This window comes from Ochotona princeps, chromosome 2 (genome assembly GCF_030435755.1).
Source record: "Ochotona princeps isolate mOchPri1 chromosome 2, mOchPri1.hap1, whole genome shotgun sequence".
Lineage (NCBI taxonomy): Eukaryota > Metazoa > Chordata > Mammalia > Lagomorpha > Ochotonidae > Ochotona > Ochotona princeps.
Genome location: NC_080833.1, coordinates 55,648,196 through 55,666,588, shown reverse-complemented (window position 1 = coordinate 55,666,588; position 18,393 = coordinate 55,648,196). Strand labels below are relative to the sequence as shown.

At 41.7% G+C, this 18,393-nt stretch overlaps 1 protein-coding gene across 1 annotated transcript in view; it reads right to left on the bottom strand.

The window, feature by feature from the left end:
• IL12RB2 (interleukin 12 receptor subunit beta 2) overlaps positions 1–8,439 on the bottom strand; it is a 97,558-nt gene extending 89,119 nt beyond the window's left edge. Inside the window, exon 1 of the mRNA XM_058657858.1 lies at positions 8,362–8,439. The gene's annotated coding sequence lies outside the window, so the exon portion shown is untranslated. The remainder of the gene's footprint in view (positions 1–8,361) is intronic.
• Between the last annotated feature and the right edge of the window lie 9,954 nt (positions 8,440–18,393).

The window sequence follows — 18,393 nt, the reverse complement described above, 5'->3', positions numbered from 1 at the left end:
CTTTCATGTAATGATTTCATTTATTCTGGGTGATTTGCCAAGAGTAGAATGGCTAGATCACACAGTAGACGTATTATTAGAATTCTAAAGAATTTTCATGTTGTCTTCTATAAGAGTTGTACTAATTAACATTCCCACCAATAATGTACCGGGGTACTCTTATCCTAAGAGGATATATACACCTTATAGACATGAATAAAGTTTTTTTTTATTTAAAGATTTATTCATTTCACCACAGCCAGATATACACAGAGGAGGAGAGACAGAGAGGAAGATCCTCCATCCGATGATTCACCCCCCAAGTGAGCCGCAACAGGCCGATGCGATGCCTGGAACCTGGAACCGCTTCCGGGTCTCCCACGTGGGTGCAGGGTCCCAAAGCTTTGGGCCGTCCTCGACTGCTTTCCCAGGCCACAAGCAGGGAGCTGGATGGGAAGTGGAGCTGCCGGGATTAGAACCGGCGCCCATATGGGATCCTGGGGCTTTCAAGGCGAGGACTTTAGCCACTAGGCCACGCTGCCGGGCCCGACGTGAATAAAGTTAAGGACTTTCAGATGTGGAGTTTACCCTGGATTACTTGAGTGGGCCCATTCTAATTACACAAGTCCTTAAAGATGTAAAAGAAAGACAAAAGTGTTTGTTAAAGAGATACAGTGTGAGAAGGACTCAACCTGCCACTGCTGGCTTTAAGTGAAGGAAATGATCTTGAACCAAGGAACACAGTTACTTCTAAAAGATGGACTGGATCTCAGTTTACAGATAAAAAGTTTCTTCCTATACATGGTTGTTAAAAATGTTTGAGAAACACAGATCTAAACCAAATTGGCTGATTTTATCCCTTGCTAAACCAAATAGTCCAAAGGCCTCTGTGAGCTGTCTTTATCAGCAGCCACATCTGCCACCACTCTCTGCTAACACTCTGCACCTCTCATGTGGATTTATGCCTCTGATCTTTTGTTCATACCGTTCTCTTATTTTTCCATGGTCCTTAGGTTGAATCTTCATCATTCATTCAAATTCAAACACCTTTCACCCAAATGAGTGAATGCTACACACCAGATGCTTAGAATATATTGAGGAACAGGCAGCATTTTGACTTCTCATTCAAACAATGTTCTGGAGTGCATACAGAAAACAAAGAGACATAGCAAACAGGTTTAGACAATGACACAAGAAGATCATGGAGGAGGAGACAACCTGGAAAGGAGAGGAGCTAATCCATACAGTCATTTCAAGGAGCTGCTCATTGAAGCCTGAGTTGAAACTGCTGCTAGCCAACTGGAGATTTGGGAAGGGTTCACCAACAGAGAAATTTTGAAAGTTATGTATCTGGTAAAGTGTTAACAACCAGAGAATATAAGGAACTCAAAAGCAAACAAACAAATAAATAGATAAGTAAACCCTCAAATCCCAAAGTCTCCAACTAAAAATGAGCAGTAAACATAACTACGCATTTCTCAAAGGAAGGCATATAAACAGTGACCAAGTATGTGAAAAAACATTCAAAATTACATCACTAATCATGGAGGAAATGCAAATAAAAACTACAATAAGGTATCATTTGATTCCAGTTATATTGGCTATTATTAAAAAAACAATAAGATAACAAGGATCATTTGTTAACGCATGACAAGTGGAGAAAAGGAAACCTTTGCATACTGTTCATAGGAATATAAATTAAGACAGCCATTGTGGAAAACAGTATGGATATCCTCCAGAATAGTAAAGAGAACTTCAAAGTGATCCAGGAATTTCACTATTGGGTAAATGGGGAGGTACATGAAATTCATCTGTAGAAGAGATATATTATCTGTACTTCTATGCTTACTTAAAACACTAACCACAACAGTTAAGACATGGAAACAATCTAATTGTCCAGCCACTGATGAATGGACAAAAAAAGTGGCACAATTTAACACTTACTCAGCCACAGAAAGGATGAAATTTTATCATGTGCAAGAGCAAAGATGCAGCTAGATGTCATTATTACGTTGGGTGAAATAAGCCAGGTGCAGAGATCAGTATCACATAATCGAACTCAAATGTGGAGTCTAAACAAAGACAATCTCATGATAGTTAAAAGTATCAGGGTTTCTAGAGGGTAGGGAAGAAAGGGGGAAGTCTGCTCAGGGAAAGGCTAATTACCAGGTACTAAGTTTTAGCTAGACAGAAGTAAAATTTGGGGTTCATTTGCAAGATAGAGTAACTATAGTTAATGCACTATATATTTCTCTATAAAAAAGAATAAAACAAGAAGATAGGATCTGGATATTTTTACCATAAAGAGATGTTAAATGTTTAAGTATAAATATTTATATTACCCTGATTGGGCTTTATACAGTGCATTCAACACACTATTCAATATATTATTCGTGTGTTGAAATGAATAAATATGTACAATTTTATGTCTACTTAATTTTCATTAATTAAAATTATAGATTCAAGTTTACTTTAGTATAAAACAGGAAATCTGGCACCAATGCTGTGGCACAGTACATTAAGTTGCCACTTGCATCTCCTATTGGAGTACTACATGGCTTCCAATCCAGCTTCCTGCTAATGTGCCTGGGAAGGTAATGGTAGATGGCTGAAGTGCTTGGCCTCAATCACTTGTGCAGAGGCTAAGATGGATTTTCTGACTTGTGGCATCAGCCTGGCCAATAGCTGGCTATTGAGGTCACTTTAGGAGTGAAAAAACAGGTTGAAGATTGATCTTGCGCTCTCTGTCACTCTGCCTTTCAAATAAGTAAATAAACCTTCAAAAAATTCCTTCAAATTCAGTCTTTTCATTGTATACACTATTCCTTAACAATCTGAAGATAACTGATATGGACGAACTTAAAGAAGTTTTGTATCAAAACATTTTAAAATTTCATTTTCCATGAAACTTTTAAAAAAAGATTTACTTTATTTTTATTGGAAAGTCAGATATACAGAGAGGAGGAGAGACAGAGAAGAAGGTCTTCCATCTGTTGATTCACTCCCCAAGTAACTGCAACGGCCCGTGCTGTGCCGATCTGAAGCCAGGAGCCAGTAACTACCTCCAGGTCTCCCATGTAAGAGCAGGGTCCTAAGGCTTTCGGCCATCCTGCATTGCTTTTCCAGGCCACAAGTAGGGAGCTGGAGGGGAAACGGGGCTGCTGGGATTAGAACCAGCACCCATATGGGATCCCGGCGGGTCCAAGATGAGAACTTTAGCTGCTAGGCTACCGTGCTGGACCCTTCATGAGACTTTTGAAGTATTCTTGTAGAAAAATGTTTAAGAAGTTATTTCAAGAATTTCAAAAATAGATTTATATGCAGCTATGATATATACATATATTATAATATAGTCAGTATATTAAATAGGCTAAATTATCTGTATATTATATATACATACATACATTCCATGGTAAAAGAGATGATACATTTATATAGTTCATTGATCCAAAAACAAACTGTAATTTTCTATAACTACCAAGTAAAACAACTACTCCATTTATGAGAAGCACAGAATCCCCAAAGACCTTCAAGTAAATGAGGTATTTTCCAATAAAATGAAACCTCCAACCAACTGTAAACATCCCTCCTAAGGCCTGCCTGGAGGGTGGATATCAAAACTACAACCTTGTATTGAATCAGAAAATCAAAGAATATGTTATGTCATTGACTCATGATTCAAGCAGTGTCAGTTTCCAGACTGATAACAATGTCTCATAATGGGGAGGGGGAGTTGATTGTAGCAAGACAGAAATACTCGAGTCACAGGAAGCCACAAACAACAGGTACTCCCTGACTGGTTCCTTTTCCTCGTGACTGCACAAAATACACAGCTCCTTCAAAACTGCAGCTGCTAGACAATACTTTGGAGGTCATCTATTCTACCTTTTCCATTTTAAAGATGGAGAACTGAGAGACTTAGATACAAGGATTAGCCCAAGGTCAGAATACTGTAAGGATCCATACCACAACCCAGTTCTCCTTATTTCTAATCCAACATTATAGAATATGGCATTGCTTCTGATCTGCAGCAACACCAGTAGCATAAAACTAAATAATGCAAATCTTATGCCATCACTAATACTGTTGTTACAATTTGCTGGTATTTTATTATGTTCCAGGGACCATACTAAGCCTATTGTATACCATCTTTCTGATATGCATCTAGCAAGGCATCTAGCCAGTACTTGGAGGTAGAGGATTAGCCAACTGAACCATCATGCCGGTTCCTCAATGCGCAATGTTTTTAAATCTCAAAAAGGTTGAATTATTATGTCTGATATCCACCTCCTCAAAAGAGAACGAAATAACAAAAATCAGTGCATATAAAATATATAACCATTATCATCTATTTCAACTATTTTCATGTGTATTGAAAAGAAAATCAAATCTACCAATTGGATAACTTGCAGCTTAGTCATTGTAGCCAGGCTTCTCTTACCCACAGCTTTTCAAAAACTGTCATGAAACCCTTAGTCTCCTGACATTACCTCCCCTTTCCTTCCAAATCCACCACTTGAAAATACTAGCAAGCGACAACATGGATAAAGTTAGAGTTTTCATGTTGAGCCCCCATCATCAGATCAGCCCCTTTGTAAAATCTTGTGAAATGATCTGAAGGGAAAGGAAAGTGACACCAGTCCATTCCCTTCTACTTGTTCCTCTCCAAGAGTCCAAACCCATTGACCTAAGCTGAAGTTGACCCGCACCTCTTTCCTTTTATACGCAGCTGCCAAGACCCATTGAGTTTCATCGCCACAATCAGTGCATGTGATCCTGAGATTCTTTCATAGTTTTCCCTGAGAACAGTAACTCTTCTGTTGCTGGAATTCAAGAGATTTCTGAACTATTTATTTTCCCTTAAAAATATTTTATTATTTTTCTCCATCTCCTTTTTATGACCTCTTACTATTCTCCTAAAAGTTTCCCTTTTCCTATTCCTTCTTTTCCATTTCTCTGAAATGTTCCTCTTGCCAATTTGTCTTTATTTCTGTCTTCATTTATGATCCCACTTAAGGCACTTGACACTAAATTTTACTTGTAAGCAAATCACATCTGAAGCAAATTATAGAGTCTTACAATCTATGAATAGTTTGTCTGAACAAGAATTCCTCCAATACAACCTTACAAAAAGAAAGACAAAGGAAATAAGATGTGGATGGCACCTTGAAGTAAAATATTTTCAAAGAGGTTAACTGACAATACTTGCTGAAGGTCTTTTTTCCCTTTAGATCCCACAAGTCTATAACCTTTATTCCACTTGTTTGGTAACATCTTAAAACTGAGTCATCTTCCTCCTCATTCTCTGCATCCTTTTATAAGAATATTTACTGGGAAGCAAACTGTACTGGAAAGAACATAGCAGAGGGGGCTGAGGGCCTTATAACTCTGTCACCATGACAAGCATCTTCCTATTTCAAAACCTCTTTTACTTACTTTAAAAATAGTAACCAACAGGGCCCAGCACTGTAACCTTGCAGCTCAAGTCCTCACTTTGCATGCACTGGGATCCCATATGCGCACTGGTTCTAATCCTGGCAGCCCCATTTCCTGGCCAGCTCCATACTTGTGGTCTAGAAGGGCAGCTGAGAATAGCCCAAAGCCTTGGGACCCTGCACCCACATGGGACACCTGGAAGAGGCTTCTGGCTCCTGGCTTCGGATCGGCTTAGTTCCAACCATTGTGGCCACTTAAGGAATGATTCAGTGACAGAACATTTTCCTCTCTGTCTCACCTCTTCTCTGTATGTCTGAGTTTCCAATAAAAAAATAAATCTTTAAAAATAATAATAACCAACATTTGCTGAGAAAACTTTTCTCTTTTAGTTTCTTGGAAACTTGCTTCCCTTCACCATCTTCCATCTTGAAATCTCTTTTTGAGGGTAAGGACATCAGTGTGGAGTTGTTTTTTTGGATCTTGCATATTGTGATATCTTGGCTGGTTCACCTCACCTGGGACTGTTCACAAAGCTTTAAAAATATTGAGATACAGTCTAATTACATTATTTTGAGGATCTTCCAGGCATTTCCCACTTATCTTAAGATAATGGTAAGCATGTTTGGGAGGAAGCTAGAAAAAACTCAAACTAATGACCTTATTTCTCCAGGTTTCTTACTCCTAGTGAGACTACAACTGAAGTCTTTACACTATCAGTGCCGCACCTCAGTATCTCTACATGATGTTTTATTTCTTGTGCTTATTTTTTGCATACCTTTGACAAATGGAAGTTAATTAAGATTCTAATCTTCTTCTTGTTTTATAGGCTATAATGCAGCAGTTTGTCACAACAGCTGCGTGGTTCATGTTCGGGCCATTGTATCAATATTACACACCAAATACAGTAAATATCCTCTGATCCGCAGATGCAGAAACCTTCCAGGTTGGCCCAGACAGTACAGAAGACTGGAACGAAGCAAGAATTAGATAAGAACTGCATCCTTTATTTTCCTGCTCGTTCCATGATCATCAGCGAAAGAAAACGTTCGTCTTGATGCTCTGTTCATCTAAGTGGCTTTCTCTCTCCCTCTATCTATTTAAATTCTATGGGAACAAACTCACACTACTCATTACTCTCACAGAACCTCAGTGTGGTCGGGCTGCCACAAGGCCACCAATGTAAAATTGAACTAAACTGTGCTTGCCCCCATCATCTCGGCCAAAGCTTCCAGAAGAGCCTCCAGAGCAACTAAGATAGCAATGAAAATGAACAACAAACCTGGATTAGGACACACGAGTCATGTCTCTGATGTTCCGTCTGTGCGATCTGCAACAAATTACTTAACCACCCAGGTGAGGGTTACTGAAAAACTCCTAACACAGTGCCTGGAATGTAGTGCTCAATAAATAACACCCATTGTTATTATTAAGAGATAAAGGACAACATCACTTTTCAAGCACATTGTCAGAATTAAGCTTGACAGTCTTGTTTTTTAACTTCTCTCTTTGCTCATTCATCTAACTCACCATTGAAAGATTAATTTGATTAAAACTAGATTCCACACTTCCCTGGCACTCATAATTTATAGCACATAAATATTTTCATAGTTTGTATTTCTTCAACCAATTTTAGCTTCTCAAGGATAGAAAGTGGGCTTTTTAAATGCACTGTAGTGTACACTGAATTATTGAGTATATTTACACATATTCTTATTGTATATATATGTGTAAATATATATTGGTACCACTACCAAAAGGCACTAGCAACTTGCCAACTTCCCCCAGCAATGAACATTATAAAAAAACTTTTGGCTTTCTGTTCAGGTCAATTTATACATTATTATGTAGAAGTTGCTTGAGAATAGAGTATTTGTGCAGCCAAACAAAAATAACCCCACCGTTGAGAAATATTGCATAATACCTACTAAAAAGAGTCTTCTCCTTTATCACACATGTGCTTTTCTCACTAACATCCATTTCTAATACAAGAAAGATTCAATTTGTCAAAGCTTGAAAATTCACCATCCTACACAACGTTTAAGAAACACAACACATGGGTCCGGTGGCGTGGCCTAGCGGCTAAAGTCCTCGCCTTGAACATTCTGGGATCCCATATGGGCGCCGGTTCTAATCCTGGCAGCTCCACTTCCCATCCAGCTCCCTGCTTGTTGCCTGGGAAAGTAGTTGAAGACAGCTCAAAGCCTTGGAACCTTGCATCCGCATGGGAGACCGGAAAAAGCTACTGGCTCCTGGCTTTGGATCGGCTCAGCTCTGACCATTTTGGCCACTTGGGGAGTGAATCAGTGGAGGGATGATTTTCCTCTCTGTCTCTCCTCATGTCTGTATATCTGACTTTGCAATAAAAACATACTCCCAAAGGCCAAGTAGACAACAGGCTGAATACAAAGGTTTTTCAGCTACACAGAGCACACACATAACGACCAAAATAGCCAAGCAACATTCTAAAAAATGAAAAAAGATGAATTTTTCCTATTGTTTAATCAGACCAGGCACAGTCCTTCCAATTTCTGGTTACTATTTGCATCGCTTAGCTCTAATTGTGCAAACACATAATTCCTTACAAAACTTACATTTAGCGGACCCCAACAGGGAGGAGAGGAAGGGCCTTGCCTGATGAAGAGGCAGTTTACAAATGAGAAAACTGAGGTTGCAGACCGGTTTATACGGGAGCATACTGCCAGCAGGAGTCCGGCAGGGGCTCGGAGTGGGTCAGCAGAGACGCCTCCCCACTCTGCACCCAGCCCAGGGAACACCTTGTAGGCTCCGTCTGAGCGCCCCCTCCACACTGAGCAGCCCCACAGAAAAGTAAACATCGCCTCCCAGAGGGTTTCGGCTGGGAAAGAAGGCGCAGGGAAAACTCGGACATTTAGACCCCCCAGCCTGACCCACGCTCCAGAGCCTCCGAGCCGCCCGTCCGTCACTCACCACGCTCCGGGCCACAGGTGCCACGCTCACCGCGAGCGCCGGCTGTCAGCGCCCGGCGATCCGTCTCCCGCGCCCGCCGCGCCCGCCGCGCCCGCCGCGCCCGCCGCCGGCCTGGGCAGTCCGAGCTCGGGAGACCCGGCCCGGCCCGCGCCGATGGTTTCCACACACGGCGGTGGCAGCGGCCCCGAGGGTACAGGGAGGGTTCTGCCCGCCGTGGGCACGAGCACGGGAATTCACACCTCAGTTTCCCCTCTCGGGAGGCACGCCCGGCGCGGGCGCCGGCTGGCTGAGGGGTGGCGCAGGGCGCCGAGCGCCCGGACTGCAGCCGCAGGGGCCGGGCACTGGGTGACCGAGCAGGTCGGCGGGGCGACGCGCTTCCTCTGCGCTCAGCTGTCCGGCCCCAGCACGACCACACGCGGCGGGTGTGAGAAACCTCACGGCCTCCGTGGGAATCTGGAAAGTCAGACGGCCGGTCCCCCATCTCGTGGCTGAAGTGACCAGGGGCCCTTAAGGTTCCCGCGTTAAAAGCGGGTCTGAGAGAAGGAAACGTGCCCAGGTGTCCGTGCTTCACGGAACCTGGCAACCCAGTATTCTTGGGCCAGGAAGGAACTGAAAGAACGGCCCCTCAAGCAAGACACAAGGCTTCCTCACTCCTTAGAATCTTCTGAATTCAAGTTCTAGTTCTTGAAACAAGCCTTTTAGGTTTACTTTAGGCCTATGTTTGTTAGCTATTATTAATTATGAACTCAAAACAGAAATGTAAATGAAATAATTACGTGCAAATCTTCCTCACCTGGAGGCCCACAGCTTGATCACCCTTTGCCACTCCGCGGGGATGTCATTTCCCCAGTCTAGAGCGCATTTCTGACAAGACGGCCCCTGTTGTCCTTGGGGCAAGGGCTGGGGTGGCTGAGCACAAGCGCATGCGCACTTAGCCTTCAGTCGCCTGCTGGCGCGTGAGCCCAACACCTATCCAGGTGTGTTACCTGCGGAAAATGTACGTCTTAGAACTGACAGTGTCTAACAGAAGACTTTTACAGGATAGTGATATACTACAGCTTACATGCTTTAGTCATTTATCTACATGAACGTTTTTTTTCCTTGATGAATGCTGATCAGCAATTGTTTATTAATTAACTACCTAGTGGAGTGACAGAACAAAGTTATTAAGTTATGATTTATAACTTCATTAAACTACAATCAGTGTCTCAGTCATCACAATGGTGAATACATAGTACAGCTTTGATAGAGTCAAGTTAGTTCTTTTTTTTTTTTTTTAGATTTAGTTATCTTATTACAAAGTCAGATATACAGAGAGGAGGAGAGACAGAGAGGAAGATCTTCCGTCCGATGATTCACTCCCCAAGTGAGCCGCAACGGCTACAGCTGAGCTGCGCCAATCCGATGCCGGGAACCAGGAACCTCTTCCAGGTCTCCCACGCGGGTGCAGTGTCCCAAAGCCTTGGGCCATCCTCGACTGCTTTCCCAGGTCACAAGCAGGGAGCTGGATGGGAAGTGGAGCTGCCGGGACTAGAACCGGCGCCCATATGGGATCCCGGGGCGCCTAAGGCGAGGACCTCAGCCGCTAGGCCACGCCGCCAGGCCCGAGTCAAGTCAGTTCTTAAAAAGCATTTAAATCATAGAGTGTTAAGGTTAACAAGATGGTACTCACCAGTGGACATTGTAGCAGTTAAAAGTGGGGTATGTTTAAAACTAATTTTTAAAAGATTTATCTATTTTTATTTGAAAGGCAGATTTACAGAAAGAGAAGAAACAGACATATTCCATCTACTAGTTTTGTTCACCAAATGGCTTCAAAGGTGGAACTGGGCGGTTTCAAAACTAAGAGCCTGGAGCTTCCTCCCTAGGTGCCATGTGGGTGTAGGGGTCCCAGGTCTTGAGCCACTATTCTGTTTCCCAGGGACATTAGCGGGCCTGGATCTGAAGTGAACTCGTTGCCAGCAGAGGCTTAACTTGCCCATGGCACTTGCTCAACTAGAACTATTTGTAGTAAAAGTTCCAAAATTTGCTGATCTCTTCCATAATGATGCATGGTTCTGAGTTGAACGTCACTGAAGAGATTTTTTTCAGGGCCCGGCGGCGTGGCCTAGAGGCTAAAAAGTCATCGGCTTGAAAGCCCTGGGATCCCATATGGGCGCCGGTTCTAATCCCGGCAGCTCCACTTCCCATCCAGCTCCCTGCTTGTGGCCTGGGAAAGCAGTTGAGGACGGCCCAATGCATTGGGACACTGCACCCGCGTGGGAGACCCGGAAGAGGTTCCTGGTTCCTGGCTTCGGATTCGGCGCGCATTGGCCCGTTGCGGCTCACTTGGGGAGTGAATCATCGGACGGAAGATCTTCCTCTCTGTTCCTCTGTGTACATCTGACTGTAATAAAATGAATAAATCTTAAAAAAAAAAAAAAGAGAGAGATTTTTTCTGAAACAAACAAAAAACCCACAGGTTTTTGTTTTAAATCCTTTCAAGGTAATGTCATTATTTGTGTGTGGGTTTACTGAAAATTATGTAAGTCTGTTACTAACAAAAAACAAGACCCAGGGAACAATTTACTATCTTGTTTCACTTTTTTTGAAGTGTGCAGTACGGTAGATTTCGGATCCTTTTTTAGAAAAAGATGAGGAAGCAGAAGCTTCTAGTTAGCTCAAGGGGACAATTGATTGGTATTGAGGTAAAAAGACTATGGTAGCCAAATGTTCATAACAATTTTGCATCATTTGTCAATTATATTTGTTTAAAATAATTTTTAGTAAGAAGAAAGGATTTTACTGTTTGTAAATCATTATGCCAAAGGTGTATTTTGTAATTTATCATATTTTAGATTTAAATTATGTTTTTATATTTGTGCGCATATGTCTGTAATTTATATGTAAAAACAACAACAGAAACTAGAGTTAGAGTCTTAAAATCCTTTTTCTCAGGCATTTGGAAGGCTACCTCTCATTCCAAATTCTAATTGCATGATCTTCCAAATTGCTAAATTACACTTAAAATGGTGTTCCAAATGCATCTGATACATTTTCTTTGAGGAAACAGTTGAAAAGTGCTGAAATCTATTAGGTGAGCATAACACATTGGGAGAATTCATAAGATACAGGTAACAATGAAAACCATGTTTAATTTCTCTTTTCCTCGAGATGCAACGAAATCAGAAGATGAACTCTCCTCCATTGACTCTATTAGAAAAATCACCATGCTTTAAATCCATCAGTAGATCACTCAGTGTAGGGCATACAGGAAGTGAAAATGTGTTGGTAGCACCATCAACCTTACTGAACTGAACTGAGTTTTCTGGAAAGATCTCATTTTCTTTGCTTCGTCATAATTATAGGTGTCTCATCTTTTTTCCCCACCCCTTTTCTTTTACTCCCTTTTTTTTTTATTCACATAAAGTGAATAAATGCTATGTATTTCACAAAAAATTGGGAGCATGCTGACATTACCCATCCAACCCTCTGTCTCCTTCCTTATTTCTTTATTTTCTTATTTTTTACAATGTGATCATTGCATTTCACTTTCAATCATGGGCTTAACACTCCATTACCTAGTGGGGTAATGATATTGACCCAGAGCAAACAGAAAAGAAAAAAGAAAAGCAATCTACTATTCCTCAGTAGTACAGACAAAGCTGTAAACAATAGTCAATTCCCAGGATGCCTATCTCACTAATACAGACTGTGTTTTCTGTGCTCTGCGCATTAGTTATCATAGATCAGAGCAAACATAAAATTTGTCTTTTGGGGGCTGGTTTATTTCACTAAACACAATGGTTTTCAGCTGCATCCACTTAGTTACAAATGACGTGTTCATACTTTTTGAATGGCTAGGTAGTAGTCTATAGTGTATATATGCCACATTTTCTTTATCCAATTATAAGTCTATGGGCATTTGGGTTCATTCCATATCTTACTTACTCTGAATTGAGTTGCTATAAACATGAGGTTACAGATAATGCTCTCAAATGCTGATTTTCTTCCATTTGGATGAATTCCCAGGAGTGGGATGGCTGGGTGATACAGTAGATATATTTTCAGATATCTGAAAAATTTCCATTCTGCCCTTCATACTGGTTGCATTGGTATGCATTTCCATAAACAGTGGATTAGGCTACCTTTCCCCTCACATTTCATCTTCAAAATACACAATTGTCCTTAGCAAATTAGTGACAAGTTCTTATTTCTTCTTTCACTTCCCTCCTTGCCTCCTTCTTTTAACACTGGGGAGTTCCAGCAACAGAAACAAGACTGTTGTCAGTGTTCTGTCCAGTTACAGAACAAAGTCCTTGCTCCTGTGCTTTCTGAAGAAGAAGCTCGCACAGCTGTTGCCTGATGAAACAAGAGCTTAACATACAGACTAAACGCCTGCTTGACTGTTCGCATTATATTTTTAAGTTCCTGCGTGTAGTGGGGCATTCTACATTGCTATTAGGTACTTGAATACACTAAAGTCAACAGCTCTTAAACTAAGTGAATAACCACAATGACAGTGACAAAGTCTTTTCTAGGAAATACTGGTTCCGTTTCCATTTCTGGTATATTTCCACCCTTTGAAATGTTGATCTGGGTTCATTGTTGAGAATAAACATTCTGAAAATACTCACTCACACTTTTCTATGAATAACAAATATGTTATGCTTAAAATGCCAATTTGAGGATAAATTAGAGGTATTGCCAACACTGTGAGCTGACAGCACCAGACAGATGCTGCCACCATTAACTTAACAAAATTTTAACATCATTTTAACCTACCACTTACAATAAGGAGACTCAGAATTTAATGTTGGTTGTCTAGCCTTGCTGCCTCCTCACATTCTCAATTTCTAACAGTTCTAATTTATTAGTTTTGCTCATCTCCTCAAATGTAAAATATATAGGATATCAAGATAACTTCCAAATTTACGTATAGTATCATGTGTTGAAAAAGCTTATTGAAAATAGCATAGTGCAAAGTTCTTAGATTATGACAATTCTAAAAGTCTTTAAAATGCATATTTTAAAGTTGCAATTTCTCCACAATTGACATTCAAAAGGCACATTGTTTACAGGAGAACAGCAATGCATATGTAGAGGTTTTAAGATTGTCAGACTGTTTGATAAATGATAAAAGCTAAATGGTCCAGTGAGAGACGTGACCTAGATAGAAACTTAATAGACACAGAACCCTGTGCAATATTTTTAAAAGTCATTATTTTTTCTGAGAGACAGACTTAAAAAGAGAAGGTGGAGAGAGAGAGAGAGAGATCTCCATCTTCTCCTAGTTGCCACAAGATCATGGCCAAGCAGATCTAAAGCCAAGAGGAAGGAGCTTTTCCCAGGTTTCCCATGTGGGTGCAGGGGCTCAAGGATATGAGCCATCCTCTTTTGCCTTCCCAAGCCATAAGCAGGGAGCTGGATCGGAACTGGAGCAGCTGGAATTTGAACCGGAACTCAAATGAGATGCTGGTACCTCAAGTGGAGGATTAGCCACCAAGCTGGCCCCAGGCCTGTCAAACATGAACTTGATTCACATACTAGCTGTGCTATTTTCAGCAGCTAAATCATACCTTGTGAATTATAGGGTGCTTGGATTCCGTAATAAAATGTCTGGTGTGCTGATCATTAGGCTTAGAACTTTCAGTGGTAAGAGACTTGCAGATTCTTACAAAAGGCAAATTTCTCACAAACATTTGTATGCAGTCACACATGTAGTCCTTGATTTTTAGTTGTTTCCTGTGTGTGTGCATTCTGAGAGTGCTTCAACCAAAATCTACTGAGGATCATAGGAATGGGCTGTTGTGTAAACAGTCACATGAACATTTGTTTTTACATTCTACTCTGCCACGCCCTGGGTAGTTCTTTGTTTCATGCTTCTCAAATATATTAAATGTTCTTATTTTACAAGTGAGATGACCCAAAGTCTTATCCAGTCATGAATTCAGCTCACACCCAACCTTTCTGAGCAATGAGATGTGATGACTGCCGTTGGAAATGGTCCCTCTGTGTCCAGGGCCCATGAAATAAGAGCATGTTACTGGGACCCCATTCCTCACCCATGAAGGCATCATGGATGTTCTGTGATAGAAAAGACTGTGAGACACCAGAAGTCACTGGGCCAAAGCACTACTTCCTTTGGGACGATTTATTAGAGTTTTTGATTTTTGTTAATAGGATTTCTGCAAAATGTGAGGCAGGAAAAAAGTCTCAATTAGGGATTTTTTTCTATAAGTCAAACTCTAAAGTAGAATCAAATCTTCATGATTTTTCCTTTGTTTGACAATCCTTCCTGTCAAGATAATAGTTTTGTGAAAATTATCCCACATTTTCTTCATGCCTCTCTAAATATATAAAAAGCAAGACAAATTTTTCTTTTCTTTTTTTTTTTTAAGATTTATTTTTATTACAAAGTCAGATATACAGAGAGGAGGAGAGACAGAGAGGAAGATCTTCCGTCCGATGATTCACTTCCCAAGTGAGCCGCAACGGGCCGGTGCTGCGCCAATCTGAAGCCGGGAACCAGGAACCTCCTCCGGGTCTCCCACGCGGGTGCAGGGTCCCAAAGCTTTGGGCCATCCTCGACTGCTTTCCCAGGCCACAAGCAGGGAGCTGGATGGGAAGTGGAGCTGCCGGGATTAGAACCGGCGCCCATATGGGATCCCGGGGCGTTCAAGGCGAGGACTTTAGCCGCTAGGCCACGCCGCCGGGCCCAAGACAAATTTTTCTATGACTAAACTATATAAAATATAAATATCCCATATTTAAACAAACTGAGATATTTTATTTCTCATCTATCAAGCCTATCTATCTATCTTTTGTTTTCCTTCATTCCATAACGTCTGATAATTTAACACATTTCCTTTAATATAAGTATCCTATTCTATGAACATAGTAAGATCTAGCTAATTATTTGTTCATGTATAAGTCTTTAAATTTTTTTCAACCTCATATCCCAACAAGCAATGCAAAATTCTCACCAAAATGAAATATACTTCTATACAAATATATAAGGTTTATATATTATTGAGTCAGTAGGCATGAGTTTTCACACTTTAATAGATTGTGCCAGATTATTATACAAGCTACAATATTTCGCACTCCTACTAGCATACTATATTAACAGCGAATGGTTTTCAGTTTCTGGCACTATTATCAGTTTATCAGGTGAGGTATGTCATCTTATTGTTCTAAATTCTGTTTTTAAATATGAACATATTTTGTTATATGCAATAACTTAAAATAAATATTATTAATTTATCTTAGTCTATATTCAAATATTATTATACTGGTTCAGATATTATGTAAGAAATTCACAATAGTATACTTTTGACCTTATATCTTTGGTGTTATTTTATTGAATATTTTAGCTTTTACATGTTATAAACTCTATAACACACTGTTCTGATTTTTGCTTTAATTGATCATTTAAGTCAATTTAAAAATAAGAAAGCAAATGTGTTGTGTTTTCCCACATATTTATGGTTGCCGTTGTGATCCATTTCTTTGCATTAATCAGTTTTGACCTGGTGTAGCTTTACTTCAACCTGAAGAAACTCCTTTTAACATTTCATATAGAACTAGTCTGTTTATAATATTTTCTGAGCTTTTGTTTTGCTAAAAATAATTATTTTATTTTCATTTATGAAATGAATAATTTTTTAAAGATTTATTTATTAATAGGATAAGGACACGTTTAAATGGATGGAGAAACATTCAATAAAAAAATAGATTTATTTATTTATTTTAATTTAGAGGCAGAATTACAGAAAGAGGAGAGATGATAGGGAGAGACAGATAGAGAGAGATGTCTTCCATCCTTTAGTTCACTCTCTTAATAGCCACTGGAGCCAGAGTTGAGCTAATCTAAAGCCAAGAGACATGAGCTTTTCCAGGTCTCTCATGTAAATGCAGGGGCCCAAGGACCTGAGTCATCCATCATTGCTTTCCCAGGTCATAGCAGGGAACTGGACCAGAAGTGGAGTAGCATCTGGTCAGAACATGGCTGCAGTGTCCCTTGGCACAAGTATGAACTGGGTCTGGGGTGTGCCAGATCGGGCCAAACCCAGCACTCACTGTTGTTCATGAGAACCAGGGTAGATGTAGGACAGTCTAGGTTAGGTCTCTGCCCCTGCTGAGCCATAAATGAGCTGTGTCTTGGTGTGAACCAGGCTTGGCTGGGCTGTAACATCCAATAGTAAGAATTGGAATACATGAAGACTGATCAGGAAAGGCTACTGATCCTTCTAGGACAGGAGGTGGAGTAAGTAAGGCTGGCCCAAGGACCCACGAACAGGCTCGACATCTGGTATTGGGAGAGGTTCTGATGGAGGAGCTTGGGGAACTCCTCTGTTGGGACACAGTCCCTGCAGGTGAGTGCAAGAACCATGAAAGGGAGTATCCCAGGCCAGGCCAGGCCAGGTAATGCTACTCACCGGCATACATTCGGCCAAGGTTGGGGGCGCACCAGGCTGAGCCAGTTCATATCACCCGCTGGCGAACCTGATCATCAGAATGGAGTGTAGGTCCAGCTGGGTCAGGCTGCAATACATGCCAGTTCACCTGAGAGCTGGTACTGGGGGCTGACTGGGCTGGGTAGGCTGTATCCCCCATCACCAGGTGGTGGGCTAGGACAGGTCAGGCTACAGCACCCAGTGGCAAAAGCCAAGGTAGAGTAGGCCATGCCAGACTGGGATGCAGTATCCAACCAGCACACATGAGACCCAGGGGTGGGCAGGACAGAGAGTGAGCGAATCTGGTACGGTGGCTTCAGGGTTACCTCTGCATGGCCACTACTCCCACTGGTGAGCGTGAGAGCTGAGATTGGAGGCAGACCAGGCTGGACAGGGCTATAAAACCTGGTTTCCTCATGTGAAAAGGGGAAAGCCAGGCTACATTTACTGTTCCTACTGGTGCATGCATAAGCCAGAGTGGATGTGGTTTGGTTGGGCTTTGCCACAGCATTAGTTGGCAGATGCTGGCACAGAAGCAAATTCTGTCAAGTTAAACTGCAGAACCACCTAGAGAGTGCAAGATCCAGGAATGCGAGTGATCCCATTAGGGAAATAGTGGGCACCTGCCTCTTGGGTTGCCACTCCCAATGGTGAGCATGAGAACCGGACTGGGACAGGCATGGTTAGACAGAGAATGGAACCAGCTGGCACGTGTGTGAATTGGATAATGGGGTTGGTTAGGTTGAACTAGGCTTCAATGCCCATTGACATGTATGAGAGCTGAATGGGATGTGGGACAGACTGGACCAGTCTACTGTACATACTGGCAAGCACGGGAACCAGGGCAGAGGGTGGGCCTGGTAGGAGTTATTGCAAGTCGTTCTGACTAGGCTACAGTTTCCACTAATGTATGTGAAGGCCCAGTGTGTGGTAGGCAGGATTGGGATGGGCTCCAATACCAATTGGTTTGCATAGAAGACAGGATTGGAAACAGAACTGGCCCAGCATTTGCAACTACCAATGTGTGTGACAGATTGTGCCAGACCCTATATTGGCAAACACATACAAGAATCAGGTCTGGGAACACCTCAGATGAAGTTTCGGTGGGGATCCCCCAATTGAATTGCTGGACTCAGAACCCCAAATATGAAGAGAATTGTAGGTTCCATGGTTTGATTGTGGAGTGCATTTGTCAGAGCTGGGCCTCCTCAGTGGCTCAGACAGAATAGTGTACAGCATATCCAGTTACACATGGAGGACATGGCAGTATGTTGGAGCCTGCAGAGGACACCTGGTACCACAACAGAGGATGGAGGTCAGAACAAATTGATCAACTGCTCCAGCCAATATCTGAGCAAACAGGGACTCTAAGGTGAGTTATGTCAACCAAGAGATTCTGGAGAGATGTCATTGTGCTTGGAGTGACAACATCACCAGTAATTCAGAACTGTTGAACTATCAAAACCCTTTGAGTGAGACCCTCGGAGCTTGCCTCACATTGAGGACCTTGGGATGGCATTGGGTGGTTGTCCTCAATCCCAGGGTATGGAGGTGGTTGGGAGGCTTGGTGTGACTTTTCCCCTTATCTCTCGCA